This window comes from Chiloscyllium punctatum, unplaced genomic scaffold (genome assembly GCF_047496795.1).
Source record: "Chiloscyllium punctatum isolate Juve2018m unplaced genomic scaffold, sChiPun1.3 scaffold_81, whole genome shotgun sequence".
NCBI lineage: Eukaryota > Metazoa > Chordata > Chondrichthyes > Orectolobiformes > Hemiscylliidae > Chiloscyllium > Chiloscyllium punctatum.
Genome location: NW_027309815.1, coordinates 533,381 through 557,187, shown reverse-complemented (window position 1 = coordinate 557,187; position 23,807 = coordinate 533,381). Strand labels below are relative to the sequence as shown.

General features: G+C 45.5%; 1 long non-coding RNA gene across 3 annotated transcripts in view; it reads right to left on the bottom strand.

Moving 5' to 3' along the window:
• The window catches only part of LOC140471413 (uncharacterized), a 29,108-nt gene extending 18,417 nt beyond the window's left edge, over window positions 1–10,691 (bottom strand). For 2 of the 3 annotated variants that reach the window (XR_011957006.1, XR_011957005.1), the window contains exons 1-2: window positions 10,587–10,691; window positions 559–665 (exon numbers count right to left, since the gene is read on the bottom strand). This is a non-coding gene — a long non-coding RNA (uncharacterized lncRNA). Of the gene's footprint in view, window positions 1–558; window positions 666–1,722; window positions 1,778–10,586 lie in introns of those variants that run through there. The other variant, XR_011957007.1, reaches the window with a different exon arrangement.
• Window positions 10,692–23,807: the final 13,116 nt, after the last annotated feature.

Genomic DNA, 23,807 nt, shown 5'->3' with positions numbered 1-23,807 from the left:
CTTTTGTTAACTCTAGATTTCACTATCTAAACCCACTCCTGGCCAGCATCCCACATTCACCCTCCCGATAATCTCAAGAATATTGAAAACACTACTGCCGAACTGCTCACTTGTACCAAAACTTGCTGATCAATCAAAAGACTCCCATTTATAAGCAACAACCATTTACTTTCGCACCTTTGAATTAATTCCTGGCTGTAATCATTCCTATCTCCCTGCACCACACACCCTTTCATATCTCAATAACTCATTTTAGTTCAGACTCTCAATGATGTGTTTATTTTTGAGTTCTCCTGTGTGAATGTTTCTATAGACTCCAAGGGAACTTGGTCTGGAATCCCCACTCTAACTCTCTAAGATCTACTTTCTTCCTTTAAGGCATTCTTGAAAAACTGCTTATTTGGCAATGGTTTTGGTTACTGTACACAATATTCTCCATCTGTAGCCTTATGTCCAAACTTCTCAATAATATTTTTGTGAAATTAAAACCATGATGATTTGCACAGATATCTTCTACTCTTCAATATCGCTGAGTGAATAATCTGTAACGTCTCTTACCCAACCACATTGTGGGAGCACCTTCACCATACAAACTGCAGCAGTACAAGTCAGTCAAACATCACCCTCTCCACTGGCAACCAGGCTTTGGCATTGATCACTGGTTTCTGTGGAAGGAGAAATACACAGTTGATGTTTGAGGGAGTACAACATGAATTACAGGGAATGAAAATGGTGCAGAATTTGACTGTCAGAAATTGAAGGAAAATGCACTCGCTTATTGGAAAAAAGAATTCTTGACTGTCAAAGATATTGTGGAAAAAATAACATGATAATCGAACAGCGTATGGTCAGGAGCCAAGCAGCAGTGGACAATTCATTTACATTCCTGAAGAAGGGCTTCTGCCCAAAACGTCGATTCTCCTGCTCCTCGGATGCTGCCTGGCCTGCTGTGTTTTTCCAGCTCTACATTTTTCAATTCATTTACAAAACAGCTGTGAAAGTAATAGTAAAATACTATACCGAGCAAAAATACACCCATGAGAGACTGAGGAAGCTAGATAATGAACAAGTGGACATCAGAGAACCCAGAGGTGAACCAGAGCAGAGTTCACTTTTATGATCCCACAGTCAAAGATGTCTAGCACAAAAACAGGCTTTTTCGGTCCAACCTATGCCAACCAGATATCCTAGCTTAATCTATCTAAATTAAATCCTATCTGCCACTTCTCAGCCCATTGGCCCATCTGACCAATATCCCACTGTACTCTGAGATAACCTTCTTCATTGTCCACAATACCTCCAATTTTGGGGTCACCTGCAAACTTACTAACTATACGGCCTCTATTCACATCCAAATCATTTAAATGAATGACGAAACAAATCCAGAAAAAAAAAATCAATTTCTGTGGGTTTGAATGTGCTCTGTGTAAATCCTGCCCTGTGACTCTTTATACCAGGGAAGGCTGTACATACATCCCTCTGAACTTTGCCCCCTACAAAGATGGCGGCCGCGCACGTGTCCAGTGACTCATTGCCCCGAATAAAGATGGTGGCGCTCACTCGGGCCGATTACTCAACGAGACATATTCCCGTTTGCTGCAAAAACGGAACTGTAAAGTTTCAAATTTGTATTTTCCGATGTGTACCAAATGATTATAAAACCTCTCAGACCATACCAACACCATTTCCCTCCCGCTTCCTGCTGTTCATTTCTTTCCTTACCGACAGCTCCCCGCACACACACACTCTGAACATCCGCTCCCACCGCGAGGATGATCACGTGGTATAGTCTAGTCCCGCCCCTCATTCACTGATTGGCCGGAGGACCAACTGCCTCGCCAGGTCCTCCAGCTACGCCCCTGCCTTTCCATTGGTCCGCCGCTGACATCAATCACTTCTTCGGTCCAACCTGTCTATGACAACCAGCTGTCCTAACCTAATCTATCTAAATTAAACCCTATCTGCCTGTCCTCAGCCCATTGGCCCATCTGATCAATATCCCACTGTACTCTGAGATAACCTTCTTCATTGTCCACAATACCAACTGTTGGCTGGAGCTTGCACACGGCTTTTGTTGCTGTTTATCAGTTACAAGAGTGAGGGACAAAGTTAAAAATCACACAACCACCTGATGAAGGACCAGCAACATAGTGCTTCCAAATTAACCTGTTGGACTATAACCTGGTGTTCTGTGAATTTTAATTTTGTCCCTCCTAATCCAACACCAGCCCCTGCAACAAGCACCAAGACGTGGCTTGGCTGGCGGTGAGAAGGGCTCTGCCTGTGAGATCCTTTATGCACGCGCGGACTCTCTGCCGCACCGCACGCTGTCCTCGAAGTGGCTGCGGGGGGGAAGAGACTGTCACACACCTCCTTCTGGAATGTGCCTATGCAGAGGAAGTCTGGAGAGGAATGCAGTGGTGCTTGTCGAGGTTCGTCCCGAGCAGCGCCGTGACGCAGGACTCCGTGCTCTACAGCCTGTTCCCCGGGACTCACACCGAGACGAACATTAACTGCGCCTGGAGGATCATCAACTCGGTGAAGGACGCTCTCTGGGCGGTCCGAAACCTGTTGATCTTCCAGCTGAAGGAGTTGACCCTGACCGAGTGTTGCAGACTGGCACAGTCCAAGGTCCAAGCCTACGTGTTGAGGGACACGCTGAAGCTTGGGGCAGCTGCCGCCAAGGTGCGGTGGGGAAAGACCACCGTGTAAGATCGGCCTGCCTAAAGAAGAACAGGGGGCCCATGCGGACGTTTTTTTGGGCTCTGCTGATGCCTCAGCCAAAAATATGTACAAGATTGAAAAATGCACAGGATTGTAAATGACAAGGATAAATTCGAATCTGTGTTTGTAAATGTGGACATATGTATGGCATGATCCAATGTACAGACCATCAAATCTTTTTATGAATAAAGTATATTTTTGAAATAAAAAAAACACCAGCCCCTCCAAGTCACGAGTGACGGAGGCATGCATAACATAAGAACAAAAGATCGAGGAAAAGGAGAAGGCCATCCTGCCCTTCGAGCCTGCTCTACCATTCAATAAGATCATGGCTGATCATTTCGTGGATGCAGAACCATTTACCCACGTTCTCACCGTGTTCCTTAATTAATTATTTCTTTTAAAAAAAACTAACTTATCTTTAAAAACGTTCATTGAACCAGCATCAAATGCTTCCCTGGGCAATGCACTCCATCAAGGTCAAGACGTTCCTTCTCAATTCACTCCTAAATTTGCTGCCTCTAACCTTGTGGTGATGCCCTCTTGTCCTAGCTTCACCTGCCAGAGGAAACATCCTCTCTACTTCTATTTTATTCGTTCCATTCATTATTTTATATCTATCCATTCTTCTGAATTCCAATTAATATAATCTCAATCTACTCAGTCTCTGTTAAGTCAAACCTCTCACCTCTGTAATCAACATAGTTATCCTCCTCTGCACCCCCTCTAGTGCCGGTACATCCTTGAGCAAGAAAGGAGACAGAAACTGCATGCAGTACTCCAGGTGTGGCCTCACCAGCACCCAATACAGCTGGAACATAACCTCTGCTTTTAAACACGATCCCTTCAGCAATGAAGGCCAAAATTCCATTTGCTTTCTGAATTGATTGTTGTACCTGGTGACTAACCCTCCTGCAGAAGGATGTTCAGGTGCCTCTGCATAGCAAATAATGTAACTTTTTTAAAATTCAAGTAATAATCTTTTTATTAATGTTACTCCAACCAAAGAGTATGACTTTACATTTATGAATATAATATTCCACTTGCCAAACCATTGCCCACTCACATGTATCTATGTTCCCCTGCAAAGTTTCCCAGTCCTCCACACACTTTGTCCTGCTACTCATCTTAGTCTAATATGCAAACTTTGACACCCTACATGTGGTCCCCAACTCCAAATCATCTGAATCACTTCTAAATAATTGCAGTCCCAACACTGATCCGAGAGGCACGCTACTAGTTACTGATTGCCAGCCAGAATAAGGCTTATTTATCCCCACTCTTTGCTTCCTGTTAGTCAACCAATCTTGTATCCATGCTAATACTCTATCCCATGCACCCTTATATAAAGCAACAGCCACTTGCGTGGCACACTGTTGAAGGCCTTTTGGAAATCCACGTACACCGCATCCACTGGGTCACTGTTGTCCACCTTGTTCAAAATGTCTTCATAGATTTCCAAACGATTTGTCAAGCATGACCTGCCCTTTGTGAATCCATGCTCTGTCTGCCCAATGGGACAATTTGTATCGGGATTCCCTGCTATTTCTTCCTTGATAATAGACCCAAACATCTTTCCAACTGCAGAGAATAAACTAACTAGTGTAGAATTCCCTATCTTTTGTCCACCGCCTTTTCTTACAGTCCTTCCTTTTCACTGGAATATGCCTTTGCTGAACACTTCCTAAAATGTCTTTGAAAATCTTTCACTGCTCATCAACTGTTCCACCATAAAATGTTTGTTTCCAGTCTACTTTATCCAGGTTCTCCCTCATTCTATTTTAGTTCCCCATGTTCAAGCACTGGACCAAGGTATTAGATTTTATCTTCGCACTGGAGAAGAAAGTGAGGACTACAGATGCTGGAGCTCAGAGCTGAAAATGTGTTGCTGGAAAAGCGCAGCAGGTCAGGCAGCATCCAAGGAACAGGAGAATCGACGTTTTGGGCATAAGCCCTTCTTCAGGAATGAGGAAAGTGTGTCCAGCAGGCTAAGATAAAAGGTAGGGAGGAGGGATTTGGAAGGGGCGTTGGAAATGCGATAGGTGGAAGGAGGTCAAAGTGAGGGTGATAGGCCGGAGTGGGGGTGGGGGCGGAGAGGTCAGGAAAAAGTTTGCAGGCTAGGAAGGCGGAGCTGAGTTCGAGGGATTTGACTGAGAGAAGGTGGGGGGAGGAGAAATGAGGAAACTGGAGAAATCGGAATTCATCCCTTGTGGTTGGAGGGTTCCTAGGCAGAAGATGGGGTGCTCTTCCTCCAACCGTCGTGTTGCTATGGTCTGACAATGGAGGAGTCCAAGGACCTGCATGTGCTTGGAGTGGGAGGGAGAGTTGAAGTGTTGAGCCACAGTGGTTGTGTTGGTTGGTCCAGGTGTCCCAGAGGTGTTTTCTGAAACGTTCCGCAAGTAGGCGGCCTGTCTCCCCAATATAGAGGAGGCCACATCGGGTGCAGCGGATGCAGTAAATGATGTGTGTGGAGGTGCAGGTGAATTTGTGGTGGATATGTAAGTATCCCTTGGGGCCTTGGAGGGAAGTAAGGTGGGGGGGGGGAGGTGTGGGCGCAGGTTTTGCATTTCTTGCGGTTGCAGGGGAAGGTGCTGGGAGTGGAGGTTGGGTTGGTGGGGGGTGTGGACCTGACGAGGGAGTCATGGAGGGAGTGGTCTTTTCGGAACGCTGATAGGGGAGGGGAGGGAAATATATCCCTGGGCGTGGGGTCCATTTGGAGGTGGCTGAAATGATGACGGTTGATACGCTGTATATGGAGGTTGGTGGGGTGTTAGGTGAGGACCAGTGGGGTTCTGTCCTGGTGGTGGTTGGAGGGGCGGGGCTCAAGGGTGGAGGAGCAGGAAGTGGAGGAGATGCGGTGTAGGGCATCATCGACCACATCTGGGGGGAAATTGCGGTCTTTGAAGAAGGAGGCCATCTGGGTTGTACGGTATTGGAACTGGTCCTCCTGGGAGCAGATGCGGTGGAGACGAAGGAATTTGGAATATGGGATGGCGTTTTTTACAGGGGGCAGGGTGGGAGGAGGTGTAGTTAGGTAGCTGTGGGAGTCGGTCGGTTTATAGTAAATGTCCGTGTTGATTCGGTCGCCCGAGATAGAAATGGAAAGATCTAGGAAGGGGAGGGAGGAGTCTGAGACAGTCCAGGTGAATTTCAGGTTGGGGTGGAAGGTGTTGGTAAAGTGGATGAACTGTTCAACCTCCTCGTGGGAGCATGAGGCAGCGCCGATACAGTCATTGATGTAGCGGAGGAAAAGGTGGAGAGTAGTGCCAGTGTAGTTGCGGAAGATGTTCCACATATCCTACGAAGAAGCAGGCATAGCTGGGGCCATGCGGGTGCTCATGGCTACTCCTTTGGTTTGGAGGAAATGGGAAGATTGGAAAGAGAAGTTGTTCAGGGTGAGGACCAGTTCAGTCAGTCGAAGGAGGGTGTCAGTGGAAGGATACTGGTTGGTACAGTGGGAAAGGAAGAAGCGGAGGGCTTTGAGTTCTTCGTGACGGGGAATGGAGGTGTATAGGAACTGGTGAAGATAAGGCGTTGGGGGCCGGGGAAACGAAAATCATGGAGGAGGTAGAGGGCGTGGGTGGTGTCCCGAACATAGGTGGGGAGTTCTTGGACTAAGGGGGACAGGACCGTGTCGAGGTATGCAGAGATGAGTTCGGTGGGGTAGAATCAGTCTGAGACAATGAGTCGGCCGGGGCAGTCATGTTTGTGGATTTTGAGCAGGAGGTAGAAACTGGCAGTGTGGGGTTGAGGGACTATGGGGTTGGAGGCAGTGGATGGGAGATCCCCTGAGGTGATGAGGTTATGGATGGTCTGGGAGATGATGGTTTGGTGGTGGGAGGTGGGGTCATGTTCAAGAGGGCAGTAGGAGGAGGTGTCCACAAGCTGGCGTTTAGCCTCAGCGGTCTAAAGTTCGGTGCGCCAAACTACTACTCCCTTGTCTGCCAGTTTGATAGTGAGGTTGGGGTTGGAACGGATGGAGTGGAAGGCTGCACGTCCCGAGGTGAGAGGTTGGAGTGGGTGAGAGGGGTGGAGAAGTTGAGGCGGTTAATGTCGCAGCGGCAGTTGGCTATGAAGAGATCGAGGGCAGGTAATTTATCTTCACACCTCTCCATATGTATTCTAACTTCAACTATACAGTGATCACTTCTTCCAAGAGGATTCCTAATTCTGAGGTCATTAATTATTCCTGTCTCATTGCACAGGGGCCAGATCTTGGATAGCTTGCTCCTTGTCGGTTACATTTCATACTGTTCAAAAAAACTATCATGTATACACTTAATGAACTCCTCAAGGCTACCCTGACTGAGCTGGTTCGACCAATCTACATGTAGATTAAAATCATCCATGGTAATAGACATGCCATTTTTACAGGCATCAGTTATTTCTTTGTTTATTGTCCATCCCAATGTGATGTTATTATTTGGCCGACACACTGCGCCTATCAGTGACTTTCTTGTTAGAATTTTGAAAGCATCATTTCTGTTTCCCCAAATGTACAGCAATAACAACAACTACTTGCTTTATATGGAATCTTTCACAATGGCAAATCTCCTAAGGTGTTTCATGGATGATCAAAACATTGATTAAGGAGAATGATTTTAAAATACATCTTAAAAGAGGCTAGAGAAGGTTAGGGAGGGTATTCCACAGACTTCTGCTCTTGACAGCTCCAATTGTGGAGTGATGCAGGTGGGGTGGGGTGGGTTGAAAAGGGAACGTGCAAAAGGGAAATGGAGGAGCGTAGGCAGTGCATAAGGTCTTAAGGACAGAGGAGGTTCCAGACTGAGTCTGTCTGTCATAGACAGTATGGCTGCCTCATGGAATTTGAAGCACCGCAATGGGCCCATGCATGTCATGTTAGTCAAGGATAGTATAACGGTGGCTGAGAGAACATTTGATGAGGACTTGTCTACTGAAGTAGCGTGGGCTGAGGTTAGAAACAGGAGAGGGGAGGTCACATTGCTTGGATTTTTTATAGGCCACCACAGAGTTCCAGGGAGGGGGAAGAGAGGATTAGAAAAATTACTCTGGGTAGGAGTGAAAGTAACATGGTGGTCATTATGGGGGACTTTAACTTCCCCAACATTGACTGGAAATGCTATAACTCTAGTACGTCGGATGGATTAGTTTTTGTCCAATGTGTACAGGAGGGTTTCCTGACACAGTATGTCAAAGTGCTGACAAGAGGGGAGGCCACATTGGATCTGGTGCTTGGTCATGAACCAGACTCGGTGTTTGATTTAGGTGTAGGTGAGCACTTTGGAGAGAGTGATCATAATTCAGTTATGTTTAGTTTAGCAATGAAAATGGATAGGTACATGCCACAGGTGAAGACTTATCAATGGGGCAGTGGCAATTATAATGCGATTCTGCAAGAATTCGGATGCATAGGATGGGGTAGCGAAATGCAGTGGATGCAGACAATGGAAATGTGGAGCTGGTTTAAGGAACAGATATTGTGTGTCCTTGATAGGTATGTCCCTGTCAGGCAGGGAGGAAGTGATAAGGTAAGGGAACCGTGATTTAGCACAGAAATTGCATCTCTTGTTAAGAAGAAGTAGGAGGCTTATGTGTTGATGAGACAAATGGTACAGATGAGGCGATGGAGACTTACAGATCAGCTCGGGAGGATTTAAAGAGAGTTAAGAAGAGCAAAGAGAGGACATGAGCAGTCTTTAGCAAATAGAATAAAGGAGAACCCTAAAGCTTTCTATAGGTATGTGAGGAATAAACGATAGGGTAGGAATAGGGCCAATCAAAGACAGAAGTGGGAAGTTGAGTGTGGACACTGTGGAAATCGGAGAGGTGCTAAACAAACATTTCTCATTGGTTTTCACTCAGGAAAATTAGAATATTGTAGAAAATAATGAGGTAGAAGATGTTAGACTAGAAAGGATCGAGGTAGTTACGAACAGATGTTATCAATTCCAGAAGGATTGAAAGTAGACAAGTCCCCTGGGCTAGATGGGATTTATCCGTAGATTGTCTGGGAAGCTAGGGAGAAGTTAGCAAAGACTTCAGCTTTGATATTGAGTTGTCATTGCCTACAGGTTCAGTACCAGAGGACTGGATGATTGCAAATGTTATGCCCTTGATCAAGAAGGGCAGTAGAGATGACCCAGGTAATTATATACCAGTGAGCCTTACTTCTGTTGTAGGATAGGTTTTGGAAAGGATTATAAGAGACACTATTTGTAATCATCTGGCAAACAAAAATATGATTTCAGATCGTCAATATGGTTTCGTCAAGGGCAAGTCGTGTCTCACAAACCTCATTGAGTTTTTCGAGAAACACACAGAGTAATAGACATGTAAACAGCTCCATATTTTGTTGACTCACATTTCTGGGATGTCAGGACTGATGGCTGAACAGGGACTCAATCTTCGTTTAATCCTCCTTTCCTTTGGCTTTCTGAGCCGCTAACTACATCACTAATATTCTACCTCCTATTCCCTGTCCTGAATCTGACCCATATAAGCCTACACTTTAGTTCCCAACCCCTGCCAGACTCGTTACAAACTCACCAATAGAACTGGCAAAAGCCCCCACCAGATTTGTCTCAGCTCTGCCCAGGGGTAAACGGTCAGGCTGGTACAGGTCCCATCCAGAAACAGTCCCAGTGCCTGAAGAATCAAAACCCTTCTCTGGTACACCATTTCCCCAGCCACACATCCAGCTGATCTACCTTCTCATTCCTGCTCTCATTAGCACATGGCACTGGGAGTAAGTCTGACATTATTACATTTCAGGAGCTACATTTTAATGTATCTCTGCTCTCCCTATGTCCAGCTTTCAGGCCGTCATCCCTCTGTTTAGCGATGTTGTTGGTATCTGTGTGTTGCACCACCACGGCCTGTTTACCCTCCAGCTCCAGAATGTCCTGCAGCCACTCCATGATATCATGGATCTTGGCCCCAGGGAGAATACATACCATCCTCGATTCATGTCTGTGGGCACAGAAGTGCCTGGCTGTACCCCTGACTATTGAATCCCCTGTCACTATAGCCCTGCCACTCTCAGTCCTCTTGTTCTGAGCAGAGCTCTCTGTGGTGTCATGAACCTGGCTGTTGCTGATTTCCTGAGAAGCCACCCACCCATTCCCACCCTTACAGAATTCCAAGTGGTATACAGTATCTGTATGAGAAGGGGATAACAACAGGGGACTCCTGTACTCACTTCCTGAGCCTTTTACTTGATCTGATGTTCACCCATTCCCTTTCTGCCTGTGTAACCCTCATCTGCAGGGTGACTAACTCACTAAACGTGCTGTCCATAACATTCTCAGTATTGAAGATGCTCCACAGTGAGTCCACTCCAAGCTCCAGCTTTGAAAAGCAGTTTCCCAGTAGCTGCAGATGGGAACCCTTGCTGCACAAATAGCCGTCAGGGACACTGGAAGCGGCCCTTATTTCCCACATTGTGCAAGAGGAGCACACCACGGGTCTGAGGGCTCCTGTCACAACGTCTCTCTACATTCATCTAGTTACTCCCATTAAGAGAATTTAAATGAGTGAGTAACCTTCCTTCACTTCAAACATGTCCATTATAATAACAAAAAAAAATCTTTACTTAAGCTGATATGTCATACTTTAAACACTTAAATACTCCACAGGTACAGATTACAGATTAACATTATAAAGTGGATGATTGAGACTAAATCTGACAGTTCCTGCAAAAAGACGAGGTGTAATTTGGATAAATCTGTGCTCTCTCTCAGGCCAATACCTCCTTCCACAGCTAGGGGGCCAAGAATTGAACACACAGCCCAAGGGTGATCCAACCATGAATTTGAACATCTTTCGGCTTTTGGCTTGAGAAAAATATTGAAGATATTTTCCCACAAACAGAACAGACAAACCTTTCTCGTTCCACAGTGAAATCCCAATGATATTCAGATCCTGAGGACTCTGCTGATTGTAGAAACTTGTTTATTGAGATCCCAGTCTCAATTATTCTCAATTAATATCCTATAAAATGAATTCACAAAACAAAGCTCACAGTCAGTGCAAGATGAATAGTGAAGACAAACACTTCTCTTCGTACGTGTTTAATGTGTAAATGCTCCTCTTTAAATCACCCCTCCCCCACCCAGGAAGAGGACACGTTCATGCTCCTTGCTGTACCTTGCCCCAAATAAAGATGGTGGCTAAAACCCAGGACCTCTCACTGCCTGAGGCCCTTTGCTGCAAATGTGGGACCAAGAGTTTCTAATTCAGACTAACGACCTGCCCAGAGTGTAACTAAACCCACCCAGTCTACACTGATACATTCCATCCGGTTTCTGCTGCCACTCTCCCCTTTCCCCTTTCCGCCTCCTACACACACCATGGGTTACCGCGGGTCCAGTGACCCTTCCTCAGAACAGATGACAGCTGGGAAAATTAGAATCCCTTCAGGAAACAGGCCCTTTGGCCCAACAATTCCACACGCACCCTCCGAAGTTTATCCCACCCAGACCCATTCTCCTATTCTATTACTCTCCATTTCCCCCAAACTAATGCACATCCCTGAACCCTACGGGAACCTTAGCTGGGCCAATTCACCGAACCTACAGATCTTTGGGCTACAGGAGATAGGGGTTAAAGAGTAAATAATAGGTGGGGACAGAGCCCAAAGAGACACTGGAACATTTGGAAAGATAAAGGAGTGGGAAGGTGGAAAGTTGTTAATGGAGGAGACAGGAACCTTCTAGCATTTCAGTGGCGGTGGTGGAAATGGTAGCTACATTGTGCCTGCAAAAAAGACCCTGAGCTTCCAGTTGCCTGCTCTTTAACACACAAGACTGTTCCCTGTCCAACATCTCTGTCTCATGCTTACTGCAGTGTTCCAGTGAAGCTTGATGCAAGCTGGAAGAACACTTCAGAACATACCCAAATGGCTTCCTATTTCAAGGACTGCAATTTCCCCTCACATGTGGTCAACAATGCCCTCCAGTGTATCTCCTCCACTTCCCACACCACTGCCCTTGAACCCCACCCCTCCAAATGCAACAAAGATGGAATCCCACCATCCTCACCTTCCACCCATAAACAACGCGTCATCCTCTGCTCTTTCCACCATCAGATCCAACCCCCTGAGATATATTTCCCTCCCCTCCCCTTTCAGCATTCCACAGAGACCATACCTTCTGTGACTTCCACGTTAGATCCACAGTCCCCACCAACCCACCCTCCACTCCAGGCACCTTCGCTTGTCACTGCAAGAGGTGGAGAACCTGTGCCCACACCTTCCCCTCACCTCCATCCAAGGCACCACTTGATCCTCCTACATCCAGCAGAGATTTCCCTGCCCACCCAAACACCTCACCTATTGTGTCCCTTGCTCTCAGGACGCCAAATTGTGGAATATTTCAGGGAACATTTCTGGGACACATGCACCAACCAACCCCACCTCCCTGTGGCCGACCACTTCGGCTACCCCTCACCCCCTCCGTCACCACGCTGCAAAGGACATGCAAGCCCTCCATCCCAAATCCGAGCCACCCGACACCTGGAGGAAGAACTCCTCATCTTCCATCTTGGGAACTTTCAACCACACGGCATCAAGGTTTCCTCATCTCCCACCCCCCAACTTATCTCAGATTCAACCCTCCAACTCGGCACTGGCCTCTTGAACAGTCCCACCTGTCCATGTTCCTTCCCAATTATTCATTCCACCCTCTCACCACGACCCTCCATCCACAACCACGTATTGCCTCCCTAGCTCGCTTCCCCCAACCCCAAACACCCCTCCCAATTTATCTCTCAGCCGTATTCCACCACCCACATTTCTGATGAAGTGCTGACATTCCCAATACGTCAATTCTCCTGCTCCTTGGATTTTGCCTGACCTGCTGTGCTTTTCCAGAGCCACACTTTAACACAAGCTGGAAGAACAACACTTCATCTCCCACTCGGGGACCCTGCAACCCTCTGGCTTCAACATCAAATTCAATAAGTTTAGGTCCTGAACTCTCCCACGTCCGAGTGTCTTTGCCCCCTACCCCACATACCAGGCCTTGTTATTACGTAGCCTGCCAGTACACATTACCTATGGTTAGCCACTAACAGTCCCCATAAACAGCTATTCACTCTCCCCCCATCCGATCGTTATTCACTCCTTTGTCCAACTGCTCCTATCTCTCTCTTCGGACTCTATCCCCACTTATCATTTACTCCTTCACCCCTACCTTCTGCATAAAAACAGACTTTTTTTCTCAGTAACATCAGTTCCTGAGGAAGCGTCACTGGATTGAAAATGTGAACTGATTTCTTTTCACAGATGCTGCCAGATCTGTTGAGCTTTTCCAGTACCTTCTGGTTGTTGTGTGTGATTTACAGCATCCGCAGTTCTTCTGGTTCTAATTTACCCGGAGTATATAATTCAGGTCCAGCAGACTGAAACAGTGTTTATCAACCTTCCCAGTCCACACTAACTCCATCTCTCTCCCAGTATCTGCTGTCTCTCCCACTCCTTCACATTCAGTCCCCCCTCACAGTGACACTGCGCCTGCAAAGCTGATGGTCATGTGTTGGCCTGCTGGACCCACCCCTCATTCACTCCCATTGGCTGGAGGATCACGCCAACTCTCCTATTGGTTTGAAGCTGTGTCAATCAGCCAGGCCCCATTGTGACATGAGTGTTGGGATCCTCCCAGGTGCATCAGAGGCTGAGGGGTGACCTCATAGAGGTTTATAAAACCATGAGGGGCAATGGGTAGGATAAATAGACAAGGTCATTTCCCTGGGGTCGGGGAGTCCAGAATGAGGGGGCATAGTTTTAAGGTGAGAGGGGAAGAATTTAAAATGGATCTGAGGGGCAGTTTTTTTCCCCCACTGAGGTTGGTGCATGTATGGAGTCTTCTGTCAGGAAGTGGAGGATGTTGGTACAATTATACCATTTCGCATCTGGATGGGTACATGAACAGGAAGGGTGTAGAGTGATATGTACCAAGTGTTGGCAAATGGGTCTAGATGAGGTTGGGATATCTGGTCAGCATGGACCAGTTTAACCAAAGGGTTTATTTTCATGCTGTACATCTCTACGGCTCTGCCCTGGGATGAGCTTCATCATTCACAGTGAATGGGTCAGTATCACAGAGCACAGGGGCTGGAGGCTATTCAGCCCATTGGGACTGTACTCTCTCCCTCTGGAGATGGTGCCAGTCTATCCCAACTCACCTCCCATTTGGACATAGCGCTCCAAATCCTTCCTTAAAATTGTTAAATTTCAAATTTGTTTTGACAATAACTACTGAATCTGCATCCAGCTGTCGGTCATACTGTTGCAGATGCTCAGAACTTAGTGAGCAAAATAATCTTCACATTTTTCTTTGCATTATTTGCCAGTTACCTGAAAATAGTTACTAAAAATTGTGACGTTAAAAATTTCTCACTCTATACCCTAGAAACAAATCAACTCCTGGTCGAAATCAATGCTTAACCTTCTCAGTTCCAAGGAGAATTGTCTGGCCTTCTGCTAACTCTCCATAAAAGAGAAACCTATATTAATTTTAATTTATTAGTGCCATAGAGATATACAGCACCGAAACAGACCCTTCAGTTCAACTTGTCCATGCTGACCAGATATCCTAAATTAATCTCGTCCCATATGCCAGCCCTTGGCCCATAGCCTTCTAAAACTTTCCCAATCACATATCCAGTGAGATGCCTTTTAAATGTTGTAACTGTACCGGCCTCCACACTTTCTATGGCAGCTCATTCCATACACATACTACATTCAGCTTGAAACTTTGCCCCTAATATCCCTTTTCAATCTTTTCCCTCATGCCTATACTTTCTGGTTTTGGACTCACCTAAACAGGAATAAGACCCTGGCTGTTTACCCTATCCATGTCCCTCACGATTTTATCAACCACTATGGTCACCTCTCAGCATCTGATTCTCCAGTGAAAACAGCCTCAGTCTATTCAGCCTCTCCCTATAGCTCAATCCCTCAACCCTGGCAACATCTTTGCATCTTTTCTGAATCCTTTCAAGTTTCACAATATCATTCCGATAGCGGGGAGACCAGGACTGAAAGCAGAATTCCAGAAGTGGCTGAATGAATGTCCTGTACAGCTGCACACTGATGTCACAACTCCTGTACTCAATGCACAGACCAATAAAGGCAAGTACACCAAACACTTTCTTCACTACCCTGCCTATCTATGATTCCACTTTCAAGGAATTATGAACCTGCACTCCAAGATCTCTTTGTTCAGCAACACTCCCCAGGACCTTCCCATTAAGTGTAGAAGTCCCACCCTGATTTGCTTTTCCAAAATGCTGATCCTCACATATATCTGAATTAAACTTCATTTGCCACTCCTCAGCCCATTTGATCAGAGTCTCATTGTACTTTCAGGTAACTTTGCTGTCCACTGCACCTCCAATTTTGGTGTCTATTGTAAACCTACTAAGCATAGCTCCTATATTCACATAGAAATCATTTATATAAATGGCAAAAAGCAGTGGACCCAGTACCCAGCCTGACAGCATATTTCTCATCACAGGCTTCCAGTCCAAAAAGCATCCTCCACTATGACACTGACTGCTCAGCAAGGTTAGAGCTCATGGCATATAGGGAGATCTAACAATTTGGATACAGAACTGGCTCAAAGGCAGAAGACAGAGGGTGGTGATGGAGGGTCGCTTTTCAGACTGGAGGCCTGTGACTAGTGGAGTGTTACAAGGATCACTGCTGGATCCACTACCTTTCTTCATTTATATCAATGAGTTAGATGTGAACATCGGAGGTATAGTTAGTGAGATGGCACCAAAACTGGAGGTGTAGTGGACAGTGAAAAAGATTACCTCAGAGTATAATGGGATCTTGATCAGATGGGTGAATGGCTGAGGAGTGGCATTTTGGGAAAACAAATTTTAGTAGGAATTATACACTTAATGGTAAGGTCCTGAGGAGTGTTACTGAACAAAGAGACCTTGGAGTGCAGGTAGATAGGATAGTGAAGGCGCCATTTGGTATGCTTGCCTTTATCGGACTAAGTATTGAGTACAGGAGTTATGAGATCATGTTGCAGCTGTACAGGACATTGGTTAGGCCACTTTTGGAATGTTGCGTACAAATCTGGTCTCCCTCCTATTGGAAGGATGTTGTGAAACTTGAAAGGGTTCAGAAAAGATTTACAAGAATGTTGCCAGGGTTGGAGGATTTGAGCTAGGCTGGGGGTTGAATAGAGGTTGAATTGACTGGGGCTGTTTTCCCTGCAGAGTCGGAGGCTGAGAGGTGATCTTATCGATGTATATAAAAACAAGAGGAGCATGGATAGGATAAATAGACAAAGTCTTTTCCCTGGCGTGGGGGATCCCAGCACTAGAAGACATAGGTTTATAGTACGAGGGCAAGACTTTAAAGAGACTTGAGAGGCAACGTTTTCACATAGAGGGTGGGACGTGTATGGAATGAGCTGCCAGAGGAAGTGGTAGAGTCCATTACGATTGCAACATTTAAAATGCATCTTCATGTGGATATGAATAGGAAGGATATGGGCCGGGTGCTGACAGGGGGGGCTAGATTACATTGGGATATCTGATCAGCATGTACTGGTTGGACCGACGGATCTCTGTTTCTGTGCTGTCCATCTATGACTGACCTTCCAGCCAATTCCGTATTCAAACAGCTAGTTCCGCCAGAATTCTATGGTACTGAACCTGCTAACCAGTGTGTTATGTGAAACCTTGTGTCTTTCTCAAGTCCAAGTTACTGATTTCAATGCACAAAGCTATGCTGACTCTCCCTAATATTTTCTTGCTTTTCCAATGACACGTAAATCCTGTCCCTGAGAATCCCTTCCAACAACTTCTCTGCCACTGACTTCAGGCTCACCAGTCTATAGTTCCCTGGCTTTTCCTTACCACCTTTCTCAAATAATGGCACCCATCTTCCAGCACCTCACCTGTGGCGATCGATGATACAAATATCGCAGCGAGGGTCCCGGCAAAAGCTTCCCTATTTACCCACAAAGTTCTGGGATACACCTGATCAGATTCAGGGATTTATCCATCTTTATGCATTTTAAGACATCCAGTACCACCTCCTCTGTAATATGTACACTTGCCAAGTTATCACTATTTATTTCTCCAACTTCTCGAACTTTCATATCCCCTTTCAGTAAAATCTGACATCAAATACTAAGAATCTCTCCCACCTCCTGCTGTTCCATAGACAGTCTTGTTGATCTTTGAGGGTCGCTATTCTCTGCCTAGTTATTCTTTTGTCTTTAGTGTATTTGTAGAATCTCTTTGGATTCTCCTTAAACCTATTTCCCAAAGCTATGTCATGTCCCCTTTTTTGCCTCCTGGTTTTCTGCAAGTATACTCCTACTTCTCTTATCATCCTCTATGGATTCACACAAACACAGTGGGGTCTGTACCTGACATATCCTTCCTTCATTTTCTTGACCAGAGCCTCAATTTCTCAGGTCATGCAGCATTCTCGATGCCTCCCAGCCTTGGCCTTAACGGGAACATACTATCTGCATACTCTCATTGTCACAGGCCTATTGAGGCAATGGCAGATGAGGACAGAGAAACAATCATTATCAGTAAAGAGGTAGTGTCGGGAAAACTAACAACTCATCCTTTTCTCTATAATTCATCTCTAGCCTCAGAACTATCACTATCTCTGTATCAAAGACATCTTAAAATCTCTGCAACATCCTCCAATCTCTAATCTCCTCCAGTCTCAACACACTTTCTGTCTTTAATCTTGTCCACCCTCTCAAATCTCTGTGATGTGCCTTTCTTTAATTCCAGCTTTCAGGATAACCCATTTTTATTTCAGATTCCTGCACCCAGAGCTCCACAATGTCCTGCTTAACCTCTGTCACATTTCCTCCAATAGACATTAATCAATCACGTATCATCTATTCTAATATCACCTTCTCTGACCTGGTTTCTATTGTGGCTTGTCATATTCCTATACTAAGTGTCTGTGGTCTACATGACCGAAAACGGTTTTGTGGTCCATTGGGTTTATGCTGTAAAGAAATCTCCCAGCTAACTATTTTAATCCCATTTTCCAGCACAGAGCCCATCGACCTGTCAGCCTTGGGCTTGCAAGTATGTTCCTAAATAGATTTTAAATGCCTTCGGGATTTTGGTCTCTCACTCTCTTCCAGACAGTGAGGTTTAGTGCAACTGTTGCTCTATGCTATCACCCACACAGTTCAGAGCAGCTGGGTCTGTGCGAACCACAGATCGCCCACACATTGTGAAGGATGGCAGGGTCCCTGAGACAGGGCACAGGAGATTAACCAGGATGGTTCAAGGAATGGGGGATTTTAGTTGCAGAATTTGTGGGGCTTTTTTAACATTAATTGTTCACGTGACATCTGTGTTGCTAATACACATCAAGAATAACCATCCGTAATTAATGGACTCTCCTTTTCAACCTCTCCCCTTGCATGTGCTGTGGTAATATTCAGGTTAACCACTACCAGACATCTCTCTCTAATGAGAGAGCAGTCCTATGGTCAGGTAGGACAATGCTGACTTGATCTTTTACACAGTGATGCCACTGTGCCTCGAGGTTCGGGAGAGGGAATGCTGAAGGCGGTGGATGGGAAACCGCTCGGGTACAGTACTTTCCCTTGGAGGATGTTCACTTTCCTTAATATTGTTGGGTGGTGGGGAGGGGGTGCACTGATGCAGGCAAGTGGAGAATGTTCCAACACAATCCTGATGTGTACCTTATAGAGAGCAAACAGACATTGGGGAATCAGGGCTTTGGGGAAACTGAGGTGTTCTCCTTGTAGCAAAGGAAATTTGGGGAGCTGTGACAAAGCGGTTTACAAAAGTTACACGTTGTAATAATAAACCTTACACCCATCAGCTCATTATACAAGGGTTACAGGACACATGTTGAAGATTTGGGAAGATCTATTGAGAGGATGGTTTGATTCAAAGGAGAACTTTTATTCAGCAAATGGTATTGATCTGGAACACAATACTCTCACACAATATGAATATCCAGCTCCTGATGTATTGAGTAATTCTGTCAGAGTTTGGCGTTACAATGACTGAGATTTCCATCTGAATATCTGCCTGTAATACAAGTTTATAAAATCCGTCACTGTCAGTTCAAGTTTGAAACTCATACAATCCCCTCCTCCTGGCCCAGGAGGACTGTACACATTACCCCTGGTGGAGGTTAGCAGGAACTTCAAGGACAAATCTATGTGAGTTTCTATGAGTTTCCACCTTGGGACTTCATGTGAATGAACATGAGACAGAATGTCCCAAGATTCAGTGAGATGTGGAGAGCAGGATTTGCTTCCTTTTCTTTCCTTCCGTGCTGCCGCTGAGCCTCCTCAATAAGACGTGGGGTGTGAAAGGCTCATGCACCTTGATGGGCAAGATGTCTCCATTCTGACCAATGGGCAACAAGCTCCTCCCAGTCATGAAACAGAGTATCCCTGAAAGATAGCAACTGTGCATGCTTCCCACTGCCCAGTGCTCTTAGTACATGTTTCGAATTATGAGGGGGGAATCTCCTAGAAAAGGCATAACAGGAAAGTTCCAAAAGGTTATAAACAGTTTACAGAGAGATATTCACAGGAAACCTGGGCAACTAGTTGGCAAATAAAGTATAACTTGGGATAAACTGTAGAAAGCTGCACCACAAGGGGACTGGGGGAAAATGAGCAGGAAACACAGAAAGCGAGCACACAGTTACAACATGGAATCAGGAAGGGGAATGGAATGCTGTCCCTTATTTCAAAGAGTTTGCAATGTAAGAGTTTGGAGTATATACCTTAGGGCAACTAAACAAATGGCAAGTGAGACCACATCTGGAGTAACGTGAACAGATTTGGCCATTTTAGTTCATGAAAAAGAGCAGTTTATTGGAGGCATTTCAGAGAAGATCCATTGGGATGATCCCTGTTTTGAAGGGATTATCCTGTAAGCAAAGGCTGAATAAGTTGGGAATATACTCACTGGACTTTGGAAGAATGAGAGGTGATCTCTTTGAAACATACAGGATTCTGTCAAGGTTTGACAGGGTAAATATGGAGAGGATGTGTCCCATTACGGGTGAGTCTTGAACCAGATTCTGGATCAGTTGCGGAATCAAGGGTTCTGTTTCAGATCTCTCAAGTTCAAGGCAACACCGACACAGGTTAGGGTTTCAGTAGCAATGGAGCTGGGGTGAGAAGGAGACAAGCAATGTTTTAGAGATTGGAATTCGTGGTGTTTGTGATTGCGTAGATGTCTGATCAGAAGGTCACCTTGGGGTCAGATATGAGAGCAATATTGTGAAGAATGTAGTTCTGCCTCAGACACTTCCCAGTGAAAGGGAGGGACACAGCAGTAAGGGAAATGAATTTGGAATAGTGACTGAAGGCAATGGGTTTAACAATTACAGTGTTTCATTGGAGTGAATTGCAGCTAATCGAAGCGTGGTAAGCAGTTTGATAACTGAGTAATAGTGGAGTAATGGAGAGGGATGATGGGGAGGGAGAGCTGGACATTGTCAGTGTACATGTGAAACCTAACACGGTGCTTTTGGGCAATGTTACCTCCTGGCAGTATGTAGGTGAGAAACAGGACGAGCCAAGGATAGACCCTGGAGGGACACCAAATACAATGAATTCAGAAAGGAAAGGGAGAGTGGAGATGGAGCAGGATTTTCCAATGATGGTGAGGTCAAATATTAGGTTTTAGCAGAATGGGAGAGAAGGACATAACCAGAAAAGACAGACAGACAGATCATGGAACAATATCTGTGAATTGTGAGGGGGAGTTGGGAGGGTGGTGACAAGCAGGAGGATGAGACAGAGATTTGGAATGTCCATGATTTAGCTACACGAGGGTAAATGGTCAAGATGACCTCTAATAAGGCTTGACAAGGGACTCGAGGAAATGCAAGTTTAGGACTAAAATGGGGAGCACCCTTGTGAGGCAGTTTGGCTCGGTGGGCTCGTGGAGAGGGAGGAAAGAAGCAGAGGCAGCTGATCGGATTGTCTCAATGTTATGGACAGAGAAACTCCATGTGCCCCTCACTCTTGTTGGAGGGGAGGATGGAGGAGACAGGATAATGGACAGTGTTTTTATTTCCAAAACAATAAAAAGAAACCTTGATAGTGATTCTAAAAATAAGTGAACAAACCTGTCGTATTTATCATTTATCAAGAATATTAAAATATACAACTGAAGTTCATGTTTGAATACCAAATCGGTAGAGGGTGGCTCTGAATTCAAGAAAAAAAATAACTGGAATGAAGAATCTACCGTTTGCCATGGAACCATTGGGGATGTTTTTCTGCCATTGACAATGTCCTTGAGGGAAAGAAACCCGACAGTAAGCCATCAAATCACTCATTGTATTAATCACTGCACAGTCTCAACAAAGGAATGAAACTGGATGGACCACATTACATCTACCAATGCACTGGAAAATACAACCACACAATCAGCCCTCTTGACCCTGCAACTTCCGCCTCACTGTGGGCCAACAACAGCAGCAGAACTGTACTCCAGCCCAATCTGAAATCTCATGGCCTGATATCCACCACTCAACCATTAACATCAATCCAGGGGAATCAACCCTGGTTCAATGGTGAATGCAGGAGGGCATGTCAGGAACAGTACAAGGCATACCTAAAAATGAGGTGCCAACCTGGTGAAGCTACCAAACCTGCATGTCAAACAGCACAAGCAACACTAAATAGAACTAAGTGATCCCATAGCCAATAGATTAGATGTGAGTTCTGCAGTTCTGCCACACCTAGTCAAGAATAGTGATGGATAATTAAACAACTCACTGGAGGAAGCATCACAGATATCTATACCCTTACTGATGGAGGGGTCTCACACATTCATGCAACAGATAAGAGGACAGCATTAGCAGCGCTTTTCAGCCAGCAGTGCCAAGTGGATGAGCCTTCTCCATTGGTCCCTGACATCACAGATATGAATCGACTTGGTTGAAAACTCATTTCAAATCAGATCAAGAAATGGATAAGCAGTGTAAAGGTATGGGCCCTGCCAATATTTTGGCAATAAAACTGTTGGCTGTGCTCCAGAACCTGCTGCCCACCAAGGCAAGTACTGCTCCAGCACTGGCACCGACTGACTTTGTGGAACATTGCTCAGGGATGTTCCAACACAAAAACACAGGGCAGATCCAACTCAGGCAATTCCCCTCCATCAGTCCACACTCACTCAGCAGTGAAGTGATGGAAGGCTGATGCACCTGCTCAGCATTAACCTACTCAGCGATGCCCAGTTTGGGTTATGCCAGGGCCACTCAGTTCCTGAGCTTGTTACAGACTTGATTCACAAACTGACAAACAGCTGAATGAGGTGAGGATGACAGGCCAGACCCCCTCCAAGTCCACTATTTCGACTTCAGTGATATCACCAGACCTTACCACAGTCTCAGCTCATTTGCTGAAAATCTCATTCATTCCATTTATTAACTCTAGATTTCATTATCTAAACCAACATCCCACATTCACCCTCCCGATAATCTCAAGAATATTGAAAACTCTACTGCCGAAGTGCTCACTTGTACCAAAACTTGCTGATCAATCAAAAGACTCCCATTTATAAGCAACAACAATTTACTTTCGCACCTTTGAATTAATTCCTGGCTGTAATCATTCCTATCTCCTTGCACCACACACCCTTTCATATCTCAATAACTCATTTTAGTTCAGACTCTCAATGATGTGTTTATTTTTGAGTTCACCTGTGTGACTGTTTCTATAGATTGCAAGGGAACATGGTCTGGAATCCCTACTCTAAACCCCTAAGATCTGCTTTCTTCCGTTAAGGCATTCTTGAAAAACTGCTTATTTGGCAATGGTTGTGGTCACTGGACACAATATTCTCCATCTGTAGCCTTATGTCAAAACTTCTCAATAATATTTTTGTGAAATTATAACCATGATGATTTGTACAGATATCTTCTACTCTTCAATATCGCTGAGTGAATAATCTGTAATGTCTCTTACCCAACCACCTTCACCATACAAAGTGCAGCAGTACAAGGAAGTCAAACATCACCCTCTCCACAGGCAACAAGGCTTTGCCATTGTTTACTGGTCTCTGTGGAAGGGGAAATACACAGTTGATGTTTCAGGGAGTGCAATATGAATTACAGGAAATGAAAATGGTGCAGAATTTGACTGTCAGAAATGGAAGGAAAATACACTCGCTTATTGGACAAAAGGATTCTTGACTGTCAAAGATATTGTGGAAAAAATAACCTGATAATGGAACAGCACATGGTCAGGAGCCGGGCAGCAGTGGACAATTCATTTCCATTCCTGAAGAAGGGCTTATGCCCAAAACATTGATACTCCTGCTCCTCAAACTCTGCCTGGCCTGCTCTACATTTTTCAATTAATTTACAAAACAGCTGTGAAAGTAATAGTAAAATACTATACAGAGCAAAAATACACCCATGAGAGACTGAGGAAGCTAAATAATGAACAAGTGGATATCAGAGAACCCAGAGGTGAACCAGAGCAGAGTTTACTTTTATGATCCCACAGTCAAAGATGTGCGAGCAGCAGCTAAGGTAAGACTGTTTGTTTTAGAAGTACTTACCGGTAGCGGGCAGCGGTGTTTTTTCTCACTCTCTCTTCACAGAAAGAGCGGGAGCAGCAGGGGGAAGTGACGATGACCAGAGAGGCAGCCGAGACCCGGAAGCAGGTAGAGCGTAAGCTTACCTGGGTAGGTTTGTTTCCCCTTTAAAAGCGCGCAGCTGAAGATGGCAGATAGATGGGTGACAGTGAGGGGGACTGGGAGGAAGCAGCCAGTGCAGGGACCCCCTGTGGTCGTTCCCCTCAAGAACAAGTATACCGTTTTGGATACTTGTGGGGGGGTGGGGGGACTTACCAGGGGTAAGTAACGGGGCTCAGGCCTCTGGCACGGAGCCTGTCCCCGCTACTCAGAAGGGAAGGGTGGAGAAGAGCAGAGCAATAATAATTGGGGACTTGATAGTTCGGGGCACAGATAGGCAGTTTTGTGGGAACGAGAGAGACTCACGTTTGGTATGTTGCCTCCCAGGTGCAAGGGTACGTGATGTCTCTGATCGTGTTTTCCGGGTCCTTAAGGGGGAGGGGGAG